General features: G+C 43.1%; 1 long non-coding RNA gene across 1 annotated transcript; it reads left to right on the top strand.

Annotated features, from left to right (window-relative positions):
- Positions 1-5,004: 5,004 nt before the first annotated feature.
- On the top strand, positions 5,005-19,235 carry LOC137216308 (uncharacterized). Its single transcript, XR_010939698.1, has 4 exons — positions 5,005-5,443; positions 14,517-14,689; positions 15,301-15,495; positions 17,199-19,235. It is a non-coding gene; the product is annotated as an uncharacterized lncRNA (long non-coding RNA).
- The last annotated feature ends 51 nt before the right edge of the window (positions 19,236-19,286 follow it).

Raw genomic sequence — 19,286 nt, 5'->3', positions numbered from 1 at the left:
CCTTCCTTTCTTTCTTTCTCTTTCCCATCAGAAGATGGTTTTTTGGTTTTTTTTGGCTATGAGGCTTGTGGGATCTTAGTTCCCCGACCAAGGATTGAACCCAGGCCCTTGGCAGTGAAAGCACAGAGTTCTAACCACTAGACCGCCAGGGAATTCCCAATAATCAATATTTAAAATGCAACAAAGAAGTCAAGTAAGAACTGAAAAGTACCCATGATCATACTCTCTGACTCAGCAATTCTACCCCAGCTATGAGCACTAGAAAGATTCTTGCAGAAATGTACCAGAAAGTATGTACAGGAGTTCAAGCGTGTTCATAGCAGCACTGATCTTAATAGCAAAAAGCTGGAAACAGTTCAAATGTCCTTCAGCAGGACATTTGGCTTAATGAATTGCAGTATAATCATAAAATGGAAAACTACACATTGGTGAAAATGAATACCTACATCTACAATATCAACATGGATAAATCCCGCAAACACAATCTACAGAAAGGTCAAGTTCAGAAGAGTTCATACGGTATGATTCTATGTATGTAAAGTTCAAAAACAGGTGAGAAAACAATAAAGAAAAGCAAAATCCCTGCGGGCAGTTACATGTTGTGAGAAAGGAGAGGAATGCAATGCAGAAGGGCATACAGAGGGCTTCAGAAGCTCTGGTAATGTTCTGTTTCTGAAGCTGATTGGTGGGTTACATGAGTGTTCATTTTATTATTCTTTAAATCACATACATGTGATTTTATTATTTGTATATATGATTTAAATAAGTCATAAGAGTATGTATATATTGTTTTGTATTTGTGATACGTTTCATAAAAATTTTTAGGCTAAGAAATAATGATTGGAAGGTGAGAAATCTAGGCTGTGAAGGGAAGGAGAATAATAGTAATAACTAGAGGGAGAAATGGGATCATCAGAAGATTTTTTAAATACTTGTAAGATATGAGCACATTTACAGGCTTCTTTCATTCATTCAACAAAAATTTGTTGATACCAACTAGGTACAGGGTACTATGCTGGGCCCTGGAGTACAGAGATACATTTATTCAATTATGTAGTTACTGTTCATCTAAGAGCTAAATCATTAATACATTTATTCATTCAACAAATATTTATTGAGCGAGTGAATACTCTGTTCCAGGCAGTGATCTAAGTGCTGGGAATACAGCACTGAACAAAATAAAACAAAATAAACTTTAAAGTATATGGGAGGGGTACTTCCCTGGTGGTCCAGTGGCTAAGACTCTGCACTCCCAATGCAGGGGGGCCTGGGTTCGATTCCTGGTCAGGGAACCAGATCCCACATGCCGCAACTAAGACCCCGCATGCCACAACTAAGACCCAACACAGCCAAATAAATAAATAATAAATAAATAAATAAATAAAGTATATGGGAGGATGTGCATAGGTTATACGCAAATAAGGGACTTGAACATCCAGGGATTTTGGTGTGTGTGTGTGTGTGTCCTGGAGCCAATCCCCCCGCCTCCCCGAGGATATTGAGGGTTGACTGTATATGGACGGTGGTGGTAAGTACATGAGAAAACAAGTAAGGTAAGGGTATAGAGAGGGAGTTGGGGGTGGGTGGGTTATTAGACTGTTCAGGGAAGGCCTTTCTGAGAGGGTGACATTTGAGCAGAGAACTTAATGAAGTGAGAAAATAAATCATGTGGATATCTGGGAGAAGATCATTCCAGGCAGAGAGAACAGCAAGTACAAGGATGCCGAGACAGTTGAGGTGCTTGGCATGTTAGAGGAACAGCAAGGAGGCCATCATGTCTGCTGCAGTGTAAACAAGGAGAGAGTGGAAGGTGATGAGGTCAGAGAGGTTTCCAGGGGCCAGATTATGTAACTCCTTGTGGTATGGGGAACCATTAGAAGGTTTTAGGCGTGGAGTGACATGATTTTTATTTCTGTGTTTTAAGGGATCTCTTAGGCTTTGTGGTAAATACTAGGGGGCAATGGTGGAAGCAGGGAGACTAGTTAGTAGGCAATTGTAGTAATCCAGGCGAGAGATGGTGGTGGCTTGGATGAGGTTGGTAGTAACGGAGATGGTAAGAAGTGGTTAAAAGTAGGGTTGTATTCTGAAGGTAGAACCAACAGGATTTGCTGATGGATTGCATGTGAGGTATGAAATAAAGAGAGGAGTCAGGGATGACTCCCAAGCCTGAGAGACTGGAAGGCTGGAGATGCTATTTGGTGAAATGGAGAACATTGAGAGAAAAGAAGGTTTGAAGGGAAAAAGAGAGTTCCGTTTTTGACATATTAGGTTGAGGTGCCATTTAGACAACCAAGTGGAGATGTTGAATAAGCAATTGGCTATATGAGTCTGGAGTTGAGGGGAGTGGTTGGGGCTAGAGATATGAATTTGGGAATCATCACTATGTAGATGGTGTTTAAAGCCATGGGATTAGGAGAGATGGCCTAAGAATTGAGTGCAAAGAAGAGAAGAGATTAAAGAACCGAATCTTGAGGTCCTCCAACAAATACAGAGGCCAGGGAGATGCAGAGGACTCATTAAAGGAAGCCAAGAAGGAACAGACTGTGAAGTAAGAAGAAAATTAAGGGATGGGAGTACAGTACCTAGAAGCCAAGTAAAAGGAATTTAAAATAAGGAAGTCATCTAGAGATTATCCTACTAAGTAAAGTAGGTCAGACAGAGAAAGACAAATAACATATGATACCTCTTATATGTGGAAGCTAAAAAAAATGATGCAAATGAACTTATTTACAAAACAGAAATAGACTCACAGACATAGAAAATAACATTATGGTTACCAAAGGGGAAAGGGGGGGAGGGATAAATTAGGAGTTTGGGATTAGCAGATACAAACTACTATATATAAAATAGATAAACACCAAGGACCTACTGTATAGTAGAGGGAACTATATTCAATATCTTGTAATAAACCATAATGGAAAAGAATAAGAAAAAGAACACACACACACACACACACACACACACACACACACACATATATATCTGAATCACATTGCTGTATGCCAGAAACTAACACAACGTCGTAAATCAACTATACTTCAGTAAGAAAAATAGTAAGTCATGATCAGCTATATAAAATGCTGCTGAGAGTTCCAGCAGGATGTTGCCTGAGAACTGAGGCAGAATGGATTTGACAAAATGAAAGTAATTGTGTTATTGACAAGAACAGTTTCTGTGGAGTGGTGGTAGTGAAAGCCTAGTTAAAGTTGGTTTAAGAGAAAATCGAATCCCACTACTGGGCATATATCCTGAGAAAACCATAATTCAAAAAGAGTCATGTACCAAAATGTTCATTGCAGCTCTATTTACAATAGCCAGGAGATGGAAGCAAACTAAGTGTCCATCATCGGATGAATGGATAAAGAAGATGTGGCACATATACAATGGAATATTACTCAGCCATAAAAAGAAATGAAATTGAGCTATTTGTAATGAGGTGGATAGACCTAGAGTCTGTCATACAGAGTGAAGTAAGTCAGAAAGAGAAAGACAAATACTGTATGCTAACACATATATATGGAATTTAAGAAAAAAAATGTCATGAAGAACCTTGGGGTAAGACAGGAATAAAGACACAGACCTACTAGAGAATGGACTTGAGGATATGGGGAGGGGGAAGGGTAAGCTGTGACAAAGTGAGAAAGAGGCATGGACATATATACACTACCAAACATAAGGTAGATAACTAGTGGGAAGCAGCTGCATAGCACAGGGAGATCAGCTCGGTGCTTTGTGACCGCCTGGAGGGGTGGGATAGGGAGGGCTGGAGGGGGGGAGACGCAAGAGGGAAGAGATGTGGGAACATATGTATATGTATAACTGATTTACTTTGTTATAAAGCAGAAACCAACACACCATTGTAAAGCAATTATACTCCAATAAAGATGTAAAAAAAAAATAAAGAGAAAATCGGCGGTGAGAAGTGGAGACAGTGAGTGTAGATACTTGAGGAGTTTTGCTATTAAGGGGAGCAGAGAAAGGAGACAGTATCTCAAGGGGGATGTGAGGATCTAGAAGTGTGTGTGTACATGTGTGTGTGTTAGATGGGAGTTATATTTCTTTTTACACTTAATTATTGTGAATGTCTCTCTACACACACACACCTCATTCTTTTTTAATTGACATTTTCATTGAGGTAAATGTAACAAATAACAGTGATCTCTTGCACATTTTGCCCAGTATCTCCCAATGGTAACATTTTGCAAGCCTATAGTATAGTACATCACAACCAGAATATTGACATTGATGCAACCCAGTAATCTTTTTCAGATTTTTCCAGTTTGCCTCATTATTTTTTTTATAAATTTATTTATTTATTTATTTATCTTTGGCTGCATTGGGTCTTCGTTGCTACCCATGGGCTTTCTCTAATTGTGGTGATTGGGGGCTACTCTTCGTTGCGGTGCACGGGCTTCTCATTGCAGTGGCTTCTCTTGTTGCAGAGCACAGGCTCTAGGCACGCGGGCTCAGTAGTTGTGGCTCGCAGGCTCCAGAGCACAGGCTCAGTAGTTGTAGCACACAGGCTTGGTTGCTCTGTGGCATGTGGGATCTTCCCAGACCAGGGCTCGAACCCGTGTCCCCTGCAGGCAGATTCTTAGCCACTGCACCACCAGGGAAGCCCTGCATCATTATTTTTTAACAACCTATTGATAGACACTTTTAAAAAAATATTTATTTATTTATTTATTTATTTGGCTACACTGGGTCTTAGTTGTGGCATGTGAACTCTTAGTTGCGCCATGCATGTGAGATCTAGTTCCCTGACCAGGGATCAAACCCAGGCTCCTGCTTGAGAGTGTGGAGTCTTAACCACTGGACTGCCAGGGAAGTCCCTGGTAGACATCTAGTTTTCCAATTTTTTGCTCTTAGCAATGCTTGAGTCTCCTGGACTCTGTTCCGTTCTGTTTAATCTTTCTGTTTATTTCTAGGCCACTATAAAACTTTTAATTACTATGCATTTAATTATATCTGGTGGGTCAAATGGCCTTATTATTCATCCTTTAAAGTATTCTCTTTGGCTGCTGTGGAAGATAGATGGCCTCCAGTCATCCCCACCTCCTGGTATTCATGCCTTTGTGTAGTCCCCTCCTGAGTGTGGGCTGGACCTTGTGACTTAACAAATAGAATACAGCAAAGGTGATGGCAAAGGTAATGGGTCGTTGCTTCCAAGACTAAGTTACGAAGGACCATGACTTCCATCTGGCTGGCACTCTCTCGCTCTCTCTTGCTTGCTTGCTCTAAGGAAACCAGCTGCCATGTTGTGAGCTGCCTTGTGGAGGGGCCAAAATGGCAAGTAACTGAGACCCTCAGTGCAACAGCCCACAAGGAACTGAATCCTGCTAACAACCACCGAGTGAATGTGAAAGTAGATCTTGAGATGGATGCAGTCCTGGCCGACACTTTGATTGAAGCCCTGTGAGAGACCCTGACCTGTAGAACTTAGGTAAGCAGTGCCAAGTTTTCTGACCCATAGGAGACAGTGAGATGATAAATGGATGGTTTGGGTTTTTTTCTATTCTAAAATTTTTTTTCCTTTCTTTGTTTTATTTTTTAATAAATGTATGGTTTTGTTTTAACTTCTTAATTTAACTGTAGATTTACACAGTTGTTAAAAAAAATGTAATACAGAGATCCCAACACCCTTCACCCAGTTCCTCCCAGTGGAAACATCTTGCATAACCATAGTGCACTGCACAACCAGGAAACTGACATGGATACAATTCATAGACCTTATCATAGCACCAGCTTTCCATATGCTAACCTGTGTGTTTGTATGTGTGTCTTTAGTTCTGTGCAGTTTCATCACATGTGTAGATTTGTGCAGCCACCACCACTGTCAAAACACAGAGCAGTTCCATCTCAGGATGGCTCATGCTACCCTTTTATAGCCCCTGAGCATAGAATTTTAGGTTAGCAGGGTTTTTTTTCTTTAAGTACTTTAAAGATGTTGCTCAGCTGAATTCTGGTTTACATCGTTTCTCACGAGAAACCTGTTGCCATTTTTATCTTTATTCCTCTATACATAACATATCTTTTTTCTCTGGCTGCTTTTAAGATTTCTCTCTTTATCACCGGTTGTAAACAATGTGATTATGATGTGCTGTGGCATGTGTGTTTTTTTAATTGTGGTTAACATGCATACATAAAATTTGCCATTTTAACCATTTTTACGTGTACAATTTACTGGCATTAACTACATTCACAATGTTGTGCATCCATCACCACTATTTCCAGTACCCTTTATCACCCCGAACAGAAACTTTGTACCCATTCAGCAATAACCCCCTATTCCCTCCTTCCCCCTTCCCTGGTAACCTCTATTCTACTTTCTGTCTCTATGAATTTGAGTACTCTGAGTATCTCATATGACTGGAATCATACAGTATTTGTCCATTTGTGATTGGCTTCTTTCACTTGGCATAATGTCTTCAAGGTTTATCCATGTTGTAGCATGTATGAGAACTTCATTCTTTTTTTTTAAATAAATTTATTTATTTTTATTTTGGCTGCATTGGGTCTTCGTTGCTGTGCGCGGGCTTTCTCTAGTTGCGGCGAGCAGTGACGCCTCTTGGTTGCAGTGTGCGGGCTTCTCATTGCGGTGGCTTCTCTTGTTGCAGAGCACGGGCTCTAGGCGCACGGGCTTCAGTAGTTGTGGCACGTGGGCTTCAGTAGTTGTGGCTCGTGGGTTCTAGAGCACGGGCTCAGTAGTTGTGGTGCACAGGCTTCGTTGCTCCACGGCATGTGGTATCTTCCCGGACCAGGGCTTGAACCCTTGTCCCCTGCGTTGGCAGGCAGGTTCTTAACCACTGCGCCACCAGGGAAGCCTTTCATTCTTTTTTATGACTGAAAAGTATTCCATTGTATGTATATATCACATATTATTTACCCATTCATCTGTTGATGGACACTTGATTTGTTTCCACCTTTTGGCTATTGTGAATAATGCTGATATGATTTTGTGTACAAGTATCAATTTGAGTCCCTGTTTTCAATTCATTTGGGTGTGTACTTAGGTGTGGAATTGCTGGATTATATGGTAATTCTATGTTTAACTTTTTGAGGAACTGCCAAACTGTTTTCCACAGCAGTTGCACAATTTTGCATTCCCACCAGCAATGCACGAGGGTTCTAATTTCTCCACATTCTTGACCACACTTGTTAGTTTCCTTTTTTTTCTTTTATGATAATAGCCTTCCTAATGGATGTGAAGTGGTATCTCATTGTCATTTAGATTTGCATTTCTCTCATGGGTAGTGCTATTGAGTATCATCTCATGTGCTTGTTGGCCATTTATATATCTTCTTTGGAGAAAAGCCTACTCAAGTCCTTTACCCATTTTTGAATTTGTTGTTGCTGTTGTTGTTGTCTTCTAATGGTTTTAAAGTTTAGGTCTTTGATCCATTTTGAGTTAATTTTTGTATATGGTGTAAGGTAATGGTCTAACTTCATTCTTTTGCATGTGGATGTCCAGTTGTCCCAGCACCATTTTTTTAAAAACCAAACCCAACATTTATTGAGAATAAAGGAAACCAGTTAGCATAGAGGCCCAATTTCAATTCATCAAACTTCAGCTGAGGATCGGGAATGGGGGGGAGGGGGGTGGCCAGCCCTGAAGTCACCCTCCCAGGGAAGAACGAGCTCTGGGAGGGAGCCAACACCATTTATTAATGAGATTGTCCTTTCCCAATGAATGGTCTTGGCATCCTTGTCAAAAATCAACTGACCATATATATGAGGGTTTATTTTGGGGCTCTCTATTCTGTTCCATTGGTCCATGTCTGTCCTTATACCAGTACCGCACTGTTTTGACTGCTGTAGCTTTGTAGTAAATTTTGAAACCAGGAAGTGTGAGACCTCCAGCTTTGTTCTTCTTTTTCAAGATTGTTTTGGCTCTTTGGGGGCCCCTTGAGATTCCACATGAATTTTAAGATGGGTTTTTCTATTTCTGCAAAATATACAGATTAAATTGATCTGTAGATTGCCTTGGGTAGTATTGTCATCTTAACAATATTGGATGCCAGACATTGTGAATTTTACCTTATTGGATGCTCGATATTTTTGTACTACTATAGATGTGCTTAAAGCTTTTTTCTGGGAAGTTTTTACTTGGAAACAGTTTGATCTTTTTGAGACTAGCTTTTAGAAGCCAGAATCAAAGCAGCCTTTTAGTCTCAGGCTAATTTCACTCTACTACTGAGGCAAAACCCTCCTCAGTATTTTACCCACTGTCTTATGAATTATGAAGATATCCCACTCAGGCTGTGGGAACGCAAACTATCTGGTCCCTGTGTGAGCTTTGAATCTTTTTTTTTTTTTTTCTTTTTGCGGTACGCGGGCCTCTCACTGTTGTGGCCTCTCCTGTTGCGGAGCACAGGCTCCGGATGTGCAGGCTCAGCGGCCATGGCTCACGGGCCCAGCCGCTCTGCGGCATGTGGGATCTTCCCGGACCGGGGCACGAACCCGTGTCCCCTGCATCAGCAGGCGGACTCTCAACCACTGCACCACCAGGGAAGCCCTGAATCTTTTTTTTTTAATATATTTTTTAAAATATTTATTTATTTATTTATTTAGGCTGTGCCAGGTCTTAGTTGCAGCATGCGGGCTCCTAGTTGTGGCATGCGGACTTCTTAGTTGCAGCATGTGGACTACTCTGTTGCAGCATGTGGACTCTTAGTTGTAGCATGCACGCAGGATCTAGTTCCCCGACCAGGAATTGAACCCGGGCCCCCTGCATTGGGAGTGTGGAGTCCTACCCACTGGACCACCAGGGAAATCCCGAGCTTTGAATATTTTTCCCCTCCAGTCCTTTCAGGTGGTTCTTTCTCCAGCTTTAGGTAGTTTCTTTACATGTATTCACTAACCAGTACTCAGATGGAAGACTCAAGGCGCATCCTCTGCATATCTCCAGAGCTTTCTCTCTGTGCAGCCCTCTTCTCTCTAGTATTCTGTCCTGTGAGTTTTAGCTACCTTGGCCTTCCTGGACTCCCAACTCTGTCTTCTCAGCTCACAAAGGCTGCTAGGCTCTGCTTGGATTCCACCCCTCTGCACTGTGGCCTAGAAACTCTCTTCTGACAGTATGCTAGGGCACTCAGCTTGTTTGTTTCTCCTCTTTCTGTGATCATTATCATGTGCTACCTGATGTCCAGTGTCTGAAAACTATTGTTTAATAGAGTCTGTCCATTTGTTGTTCTTTGGGCCAGGAGGGTAAATTATTCCATCTTGGCCACAAGTGGAAGTCCCCTCTGGCTTTTTGTGAGACTGGGGTGTGAGATTTCAGAAGTCCTATTTTTCTGGGCAATGAAGAAGTCCAGGATGTGGCTCTGTGAGTGGAGGCTGAAATGGGATGGATATCAAAGTTCCTGGAGTAAAGGCAGAATAGGAACTGGAAGGCTGGATTGTTAAATGAGTCATTCATATGGATGCTCAACTGGCAAACTAGGTGGGGGTGGAACTGGCGTTACAGAAAGAAGGAGGAGGATGGCAAAGGGCCTGAAGGAATAAATTAACAGTGGTTTTGGAGAACCGTAAAATATTTCTTCTAGCTGGAATATAAAGTACCCAAGAAGCCATGCCAGGAAATAAAGTAGACCGGTGACTATATTTGAAAGGTGCTGTCTGCCATACTGAAGAATTTTTTTTTGGCTGTTCTGGGACTTCATTGCGGCACACAAGGCTTTTTGTTGCAGTATGTGGGCTTCTCTAGTTGCGGCACTAGAACGCACGGGCTTAGTAGTTGCGGTATGTGGGATCTTAGTTCCCCGACGAGGGATCCAATCTGGGCCCCCTGCATTGGGAGCATGGATTCTTGACCACTGGAGCATCAGGGAAGTCCCCATACTAAGGAATTTGGATATTTTCTTGAAGGCAATTGAGAAAGTCAAGAAATTGGGAAGCCAGGGAGTCAGATGGTCATCCAGATTAATTCTGGAGTCGTCTAGCTGATGACATGGGGTAGGAAAGAAAACTGATAACTAGATTCAAACATTCTTACTGAATAAAGGAGGCTGGGATCATAGTTTTAAGGTTGTGTAGACAGTTACAAAACCAGATGCCACAAGTCTCAAAGGAACAAAAATGGTTTACCCACGAGTGGTGGACTTGGCAACAGGGAGCAAGGAGAAAGCTTCCCTCATTCCCCCAACTCCTCCTCAACTTTGTGGTGGTCAGACTGTGAGAGAAGAAGCAGTCTCCTTCTGGAGAGGAGCGGGAAAGCAGGAGCCTCAGGAGAAAGCCACAATCAGTTAAGACAAGGGCTGGAAGGAAAAGCTCAGCAAAGAAAGCCAGTGCGTAGGGCAGTTACTTTCTCCTGGAACAGGAGCTCCAGAAGGCACAGTGCAAAGGGCTCTGAGAAAAGCAAATGGTGGCAAAAACAGGTTGCAGGTGTATGTGGAGGAAACAGAGCATCTGGGGCTCTAATATCAGTTTTCACCTCTTTTCCAGTCTTAGAAAGGTGGTGACACCTCCTCTGCTGTCATTCTTTTTTTTTGTTTTGCTTTGGCTGCGTTGGGTCTTCATTGCTCCGTGCGAGCTTCCTCTAGTTGGGGTGAGCGGGGGCTGCTCTTCGTTGCGGTGGCTTCTCTTGCTGCGGAGTATGGGCTCTAGAGTGCAGGCTCAGTAGTTGTGGCGCACAGGCTTAGTTGCTCCGCGGCATGTGGGATCTTCCTGGACCAGAGTTCGAACCCCTGTCCCCTGCACTGGCAGACAGATTCTTAACCACTGAGCCACCAGAGAAGTCCTGTCATTCTCTTTTTTTTTTGTCATTCTCTTTTAATACCATTCTTAATGTGCCCCATTACAACCGATTTTAGTTTCACTTGAACATATTTCTAACGCTTACTTTGCTTTCTGTTTAAAATTCATGTGATCAGATTGGCATGTCTCCAAGGAAATACTCTGTCAAACCCTCATGAAATGTGCTCTCTCTGTAGCAAACACCGTGTTATTCTAATATCTTAAGGCTTGGTCCAAAAGCCCAAATTGCTTTCTCTGACACTGTCAACTCCTCCCCACTCTTCCCAGAGCCCTTCTTTCAGTTGGATGAAGAAATGGAAATGCCCCCTTTTGCTCCCAAGGTCTTCAGCTTTTGCCCAAGCATCATTGCAGAGAATTGCTTTGCAAGTGACTTGCCTCCTCTGAGCAGATAGAGGTCAGAAAGTTTGATAGATTCTATGACATACTCCAGATCCACAGTGGGAAGACAGCACCTCATCCCCTTTCAACATTACTTGGCATACAATATTTAATTTTTGTATATATAATGTATAGTACAAGAATTAAAATCTCCAAAAATGTACGTGATAAAGAGTAAGTTTCCCTTCTTCCTCTATCCCCAATTCACTTGCTCTCCCTAGAGACAACTACAGTTATCAGTTTCTTGTTTATTCTTCCAGAAAGATTCTATACATTTATCCACGTATATCCATATATTCCTTTTTAAAAACCACAAATTGTGGCGTAATATGCCCACAGTTTTGCACCTTGCCTTTTTCACTTCACACTATATCCTGAAGATCTTTCTAAGTCAGTCCATAGAGAGCTGCTCATTGTTTTTGCAAATGTGTAGTATTACACTGCTAGCTATACCATAGTTTATTTAACCAGTTTCCCACTGGCAGACTTTTCGGCTACTTCCAACTTTTTGCTCTTGCAAACAACGTTTCAGTGAATATTTTTCTACATGTGTCATTTCAAACATATATTTATAGAATATATGTAGAATAAATATATAGACTATATATAGAATAAGTAGATATAGAATGCATCTCTTGAAGTGGAATATCTAGATCAGACTATGGCACTATCACTTTTGATTGGCCGTGAGGAGGCTTTTTCCAGTGATATCTTGAACACTGTGGCAGCAAGCCATCCACTTCCACAATCTCTGCTACTGCTGCCAAGGGCAACTGTTTCCACTTCCTTTTGTTTCCACTTACAGAATCCTCCCTCTTCTTATGTGGAGTATGTGATAAAACATCTTGTTTAGTGGGTCTGTGCAAAGCCTTCATGGAGAATGCTTCATATATGTGGTGTAATGTGGCTGGTTCTACTTGCTTTTCTTTTCACATTTTTCTACTTATCATCATAACCTTGGTTATGGAAACCCTCTGCTGACCTCCTGGCATGTTCCTTCTCCTTTTCCTCTTTTTCCTACACTTCTTTCTCCCCTCCCCCTTTCTCTCCCTCCTCCTTGTTCTCCTTTCCCTTCTTCTTTTTCTCTTCCACTTCTCCCCTCTTCCTCTTTCTCCTTTGTGATGTTTTTTTTTGTTGTTGTTGTTGCTGCGCACAGACTTTCTCTAGTTGCGTTGAGTGGGGGCTACTCTTTGTTGTGGTGTGTGGGCTTCTCATTTTTGTGGCTTCTCTTGTTGCAGAGCATGGGCTGTAGGCACACAGGCTTCAGTAGTTGTGGCACGCAAGCTCAGTAGTTGTGGCACACGGGCTTAGTTGCTCTCTGGCATGTGGGATCTTCCCGGACCAGGGCTTGAACCCGCGTCCCCTGCATTGGCAGGTGGATTCTTAACCACTGCGCCACCAGGGAAGTCCCTGTGATGGTTTTTGATTTGTCAGGTTGGCTAGGCTACAGTCCCCAGTTATTGAATCAAACTAATCTTTGTATCTCTGTGAAAGTATTTTGTAGATGTGATTGAAGTCCATAAGCAGTTAGCTTTAAGTAAGGGAGATTATCCTGGATAATCTGGGTGGGCCTGATTCAGTCAGTTCAAAGGCCTTAAGCTGAGGCTTCCCTGATGAAGAAGAAATTCCTCCTGTGAACAGCAGCTCCAGCCTGTTCAGGGGTTCTGGCCTGCCCTTCTTGATGGACTGCCCTACAGGTTTTGGACTTGCCTAACCAGCCCCCACAACTGTGTAAGCCTATTTCTTGCAATAAATCTCTTAATATATATCTTCTACTGGTTCTCTGGTTGAACTCTGACTGATACATCCTTCAAAGTATTTTCTCCATCCAGTCTGGGAAGTCCTCATTTCATTGACAAGTGTAGGGAGGCACTCCCCAAACTCATTTATCTGTTCCTCAAGGGGGAAGAGCGACTTCAGTAAATACTTACAGAGGGCCATCGTTGCCTCTGATTGGAAGGAAACCATTCTTCAGGTGCCAGGAAAGGTTCCCAGTGTGAGGAACAGTGTGCTAGCATTGTCAAGTGAACTATTATTGGTTGGTTGGTTGGTTGGTTGATGCCAGACTGCTGTTAATTGCATAAAAAGAAAGTAAAAATGATTGAACATAAAAGTGAGAGCGGGCAGAGTATAAAATAAATATCTATATGTCCATACTGACATAAATAAACGATTGACTGAATAAATAGATAAATAAGTAGAAGAGAAGAGGCAAATCTCCCATGCAGAAGAATTTCAAATAATTTATGTACGTACTCTGCCCTCAAGGAAGTAGAGCATTATTCTCTATTTCTTAAGATTGGGTATGCACAGTGACTTCCTTTCAAAGAGTACAATGTGCAAAAGGGGGAAAGGAGTAACTTTATAGTGGAGAAATCTGACAAATGCTACCTCAGTCAGGCGATCAAGTTCAACATCAACAGTGAAAATCGTGTTGATATTATGTATCACAGCTATGATGCAATGAAAATGGCACTTTACCTCTGTAGTCTTCTCCCCCAAACCTATAATCCTAGTCTAACCACGAGAAAAACATCAGAAAAATACCAATTGAGGGACATTCTGCAAAATAGTTGACCAGCACTTCTCAGAACCATCAAGGTCATCAAAAACAAGAAAAGTCTGAGAAACTATCAGGACCAAGAAGAGCCTAAGATAAGACATGATGACTAAATGTGATGTGGCATCCTGGATAGGATTCTGGAACAGAAAAAGGATATTAGGTAAAAACTAAGGATGTCTGGGGACTTCCCTGGTGGCGCAGTGGCTAAGAATCCGCCTGCCAATGCAGGGGACACAGGTTTGAGCCCTGGTCTGGGAAGATCCCACATGCCGCGGAGCACCTAAGCCCACGTGCCACAACTACTGAAGCCTGCGCGCCTAGAGCCCATGCTCCGCAACAAGGGAAGCCACCGCAATGAAAAGCCCGCCTGCCGCAATGAAGAGTAGCCCCCGCTCGCAGCTGCAACTAGAGAAAGCCCGCGCACAGCAATGAAGACAAAATGCAACCAAAAATAAATAAATAAATAAGTAAATAAACCAAAAAAAACCTAAGGAGGTCTGAAGAAAGTGTGGACTTTGGTTAATGATGGCATATCAATATTGGTCCATTAATTGTAACAAATGTATCACACTAATGTAGGATGTTAATAATAGGGATGGATGTGGGTATATGAGAACTCTCTGTACTATCATCTTAGTTTTTCTACAAATGTAAAACTGCTCTAAAAAATAAAGTGTATCTCTGGAGACAATACAAATATCAGTGGTCGCCAGAGGTTCTGGGGAAGAAGGGAGAGGGGGGTTTAGGGCAGTGAAACAATACTGTATGATACTGTAATGGTGGATGTGTCATATACATTTGTCAAAGCCCCAAACCATTGCAGGAGCGGCCGGATGCTACAGGTGCCCCCAGCCAGAGCCCAATAGGAAACTGCTACCGCTGCTGCTGCAAGAAGTCAACCTTGAAAACACTGGGAATTCCCTGATAGCAAAAAATGGAAGCTCTGCGTAGAGCTGGTTTCCTCATGGTGCTCAGTTCCGAATCAGTCTCATGCAGGTGTGTCTGAGTGGAGGAGCCTAAGTCCTGGGACCGTGTTCTAGCTACGAAGGAGGCCGGCAGATAGTTCTGACTCTTACACGAGGCGGGGCGGAGCTCATAACGTGGAAAATCTTCCGTGTATGGAAAGGTTATTCCAATAATGAGGGCAGCCGCAAGTATGACACAGATGGTGCTGCTGCCAACTGACGTAGAGGATACAAGAGTTTGGGGGCAGGGTGATGAGTTCCATTTTGAACATGTGGGGTTAGAACACTCACATATAGATGTCTGGACGGTGGTGGGATATTTGAAGGTCCTAGCATAGAGGTAGCAGTTAAAACAACAAGAGGAGGTGGGATGGTCCAGGGAGAGCATGTAGAGTGAGATCAGAAGAAGACAGAAGGTAGAATCCTGGTGTGGAAAATAAAACTTCCCTGAATTTCTCAGTGCTCCTGTAAAAAGACCCAGCCACCTGGGACACGGGGATGTACACAATATAAAGATGGAGAATGTTTGCTTTCACTTCCCCTGCATTTCACTTTTCACATACCATGAGGATATCTCCAGTCATTTGTCTAGCTCACTGCTCTGATCCAAAGGGATAATAAAACTTTTCTTATCTTTCCAAGAGCTCCAAATGGTTACAGCCGAGACCAGGTCCCCAGGTGAAGCGTCCAAGATTCCAGGAAGACTGAGCTCTATTTCCCTAAGTATTAACACTTCAAAACGGATAAAGCCCAGACTTTGGAGACATCTCTAGGCTGTAAAAGCTGGAGACACAGGATTTACCTGGCTCTTGGAAGGACATGTTAACATTACAAAAGGTTGGTGTAAGAACCGGGATCCTTTCCAGCCCCTCTTAGAGGAGCAAAGCTTTTTATCTCTCCTTTCGGAGAGGAGCAGGATGGCTGTCTCCCAGATATAAATGGAGAAAATCCACTGTTCTCTCTCATCTTTGGGGTGAAACCCGCCACTCACATAGAAAGTTTCCATCAGTTCTCACCCTGTCACCTGTGGGTCTGGGTGTGGGGGACCAACATGGCAATATTACTCTGGCTGTTGATCTGGTTGTGAGTATTAATCAAAAATAACCCTCTTTTCCCTGAGCCAGGTGTCTCGTGTTTCTTTAGTATCCATACATATAATGTACATAACTGTGCAAGTGGGGTAACATCTCAGACCCCTTTCAGCTCTTAACAAAACATTGGGAAACATGAACATTTAAATGGTGGAAGGAGGAAGAGATTTTAAAAAGAGAGAACAGGGGACTTCCCTGGCGTTCCAGTGGTTCAGACTGCACGCTTCCACTGCAGGGGGCACGGGTTTGATCCCTGGTTGGGGAACTAAGATCCCGCATGCCACGCAGTGCGGCCAAAAATAAAAAAAATTAAAAAGAACAAATGAAATAATGCCATTTGCAGAAGCATGGATGGACCTAGAGATGATTATACTAAGTGAAGTTAGAGAAAGACAAATATCATATGATATCACTTATAGGTAGAACCTTAAAAAATGATACAAATGAACAACTTATTTACAAAACAGAAATAGACTCACAGACATAGAAAACAAATTTATGGTCACCAAAAGGGAAAGGAGGGGGGAATAAATTAGGAGTTTGAGATCGACAGATACACACTACTATATATAAAATAAACAACGAGGACCTACTGTATAGCACACGGCAATGTATTCAATATCTTGTAATAATCTGTAATGGAAAAGAATCTAAAAAAGAACATATATATATGTTCTTTGGAAACCTAGGAACGGGAAACCTAGGAACAGGAACGTTTCAAGGGGGTGGCAATTATCTGCAGTGTCAAATGCAGAGGGAAGTCCAGGAGTTCCCTGGTGGCACAGTGGATAAGACTCTGCACTCCCAATTCAGGGGGACCGGGTTCAATCCCTGGTCAGGGAACTAGATCCCACATGCATGCTGCAACTAAGAGTTCACATGCCAAACTAAGGAGCTGGCGAGCTGCAACTAAGGAGCCCCTCTGCCGCAACTAAGACCCGGTGCAACCAAATAAGTATTTTTAAAAATGCATAGGGAAGTCCAATAACATCAAGACCGAAAAGCTTTGGCAGTTTGGAAGTCACTGGTGACTTTTTTTTTTTTTTTTTTGCGGCACGCGGGCCTCTCACTGTTGTGGCCTTTCCCGTTGTGGAGCACAGGCTCCGGACGCGCAGGCTCAGCGGCCATGGCTCATGGGCCCAGCCGCTCCGCGGCATGTGGGATCTTCCCGGACCAGGGCACGAACCCGTGTCCCCTGCATCGGCGGGCGGACTCTCAACCACTGCGCCACCAGGGAAGCCCGCTGGTGACTTTTGCCAAAATAAATTTCAATGGAAATATTTTTCAGTAGTTTGAGGCATGAATGGATTTGAGGAAGTAGAGGCAGCAAACATAGACTACTACTATTTGGAGAAGCTTAAGCTGAGAAAGTAAGGAGAGAAACTGGCACCTGATGAAGATTCAGGGTCAAGAGAGAGTTTTATTTTTGTTTTCTGTTTTTTTAAACAGGAGAGACCTAAGCATGTTTAAGGAGAAGAGGCACCACAGATTGAAATCAAAGAGAGAAGCGTTAATTGATGGAGCAAGTTTCTAAAGGAGATGATTGAAAAAGATGGCACATAGGGCCCAAGTGGATGGGTGATCTTGAACAGGAAGATGGAATGGAGACAAGGATGAGTGTGAATGTAGCTTTGTTTGTAGAAGAGATTAGACACCTGGTGGAAACAACCAGGTGAAGGAGGGGAGAAGGGTGGTTGGTAGTACTAACACAGGGTGAGAGGTTTGTGGGGTGGTTTGGCAGACAGGAACACAAAGGGAATTGAGGCTGCTGGCGAGAGAGTAGTTCTGGTGATCAAGCATGACATTAGGAAAGGTTGGGAAAGGAAGGAAAAGAGGCCAGGAGGGGCTGGGAGACTGGGAGAAAATGGAGGGCTCAAAGGACTGAAGGGGTCCATATGAGATAAAAGAACCAGTGTCCTGTGAGACCCTTACTCCTGAGGAAGCAGGTAGGAGAGGAGCTTGTCTCAAAATGGAATACTGAAGGGTTCGATGTTAGAGGTAAGCAATTCTGGGCCTCAGTAAAGTTCAAGATGTGGTGCTTTGAGTGCAGGTGGCTGAAACGGAATGGAGAAGGTAATTGAGAGAATCATGGGACCCAGAAGTTGCTGGTTCTGTCATCTCCATGGACAATGAGATCCCCTAGTATGAGCACCAGGAATTAGGGTGGAGTGGGAAATCATGGGCTGGGTGCCAGTATCCTTACTTAAGGAGGGAGGAGTGAAGGATATATAAGAATTTTCTAGGCAGACTGGGATGGAAGGATGACCATTCAAGATAGAACAGATTGGAGAAAGGCATGGTTGGATGTGTGAAACAGCCTGATCTTTTCAGGGAACTGAAACCAGTATGAGTGTGAGCACAGGGATGTGCCAGCAGATGAGGCTGGATTAGCAGATGGAACTGACATCGGAGGCACAGCCACTGAGAGGTCTTAAGCAGAGCATAGACATCATTCTGATTTGTATTTTAGATTTTCTAAGGTTAACTGTGGAAAACTAGAGTCAGGTAGGGTTAGAAACCAGTTAGAGGGCTCTCGCAGTTGCCTGGGCCAATACCAGGGAAGTGGCACTGGCAGAGGAGGTGGAAGATGAATTCCAGAGCTATTTTGATATCACATGTGTTTTTGCAGCTCTATACCGTTTCACCTATTTTCAGCATATGCAGTATGAAGCCTGGTAGCTTTATCCTTTCAGTTTATGCTTTTATGGCCCAGCTCTTCACCCCAGAAGCAGCTGTCAGGACCTTTGAGAATGGGATCCTTATCAGTTATATCTCCACTTTGCCCACTGGATAGGGCAGGGGATGCACTTATCAAAGGCTTTTGGTCTCAGCTAATTTACTTGTCTTTACTTGCTTTTTTCCCCCTTTACCAAATCCTTCAGTTAGTCTGAGGCAAGAATTTGATACCTTGAACGTTATGGGATCAGGCTGTTTCACTCTTTTTCAGTGCTCTGTTGCCTGGAGCACACATGTGGCAAATTGGAAGGGCTAGTACGGTATATGAGAGTTGAACTCAGTATGTGAAGCTGGCTGACAGGCCCTAGTTAGTACTCTGCCTCCTTTTCAGGGTTACTCTGTCATTTGTGGTAGGCAGAATTCTAACATGGCCCCCAGGATTCCTGCCCACCTGGTGAATACACACCTTCTCCCAGTTCTTTACTCAAAAACTAATCTAGGTGCTGCTGTGAAGGGATTGTGCAGATGTAATTCAGATCCCAAATCAGCTAACTTTAAAAAATAGATATTATCCTAAGGGAGCTGACCTAAACAGCTGGGCTCTTAAAAGGGATTGGGCTCTTCAGTCAGAAAAAGACAAATGCTGTATGATTTCACTCATATCTAAAGTAGTCAAGGGCTTCCCTGGTGACGCAGTGGTTAAGAATCCACCTGCCAATTCAGGGGACACGGGTTCGAACCCTGGTCTGGGAAGATCCCACATGCCGCGGGGCGGCTGGGCCCGTGCACTGTAGCCCAGCCTGTGCCCTGGAGCCCACGAGCCACGACTACTGAAGCCCATGTGCCTAGAGCCCATGCTCC

Source organism: Pseudorca crassidens, chromosome X, assembly GCF_039906515.1.
Source record: "Pseudorca crassidens isolate mPseCra1 chromosome X, mPseCra1.hap1, whole genome shotgun sequence".
In the NCBI taxonomy this organism is placed as follows: Eukaryota; Metazoa; Chordata; class Mammalia; order Artiodactyla; family Delphinidae; genus Pseudorca; species Pseudorca crassidens.
Note: the sequence above shows the minus strand (reverse complement) of the source record. Positions and strands in the feature narration are given on the sequence as shown.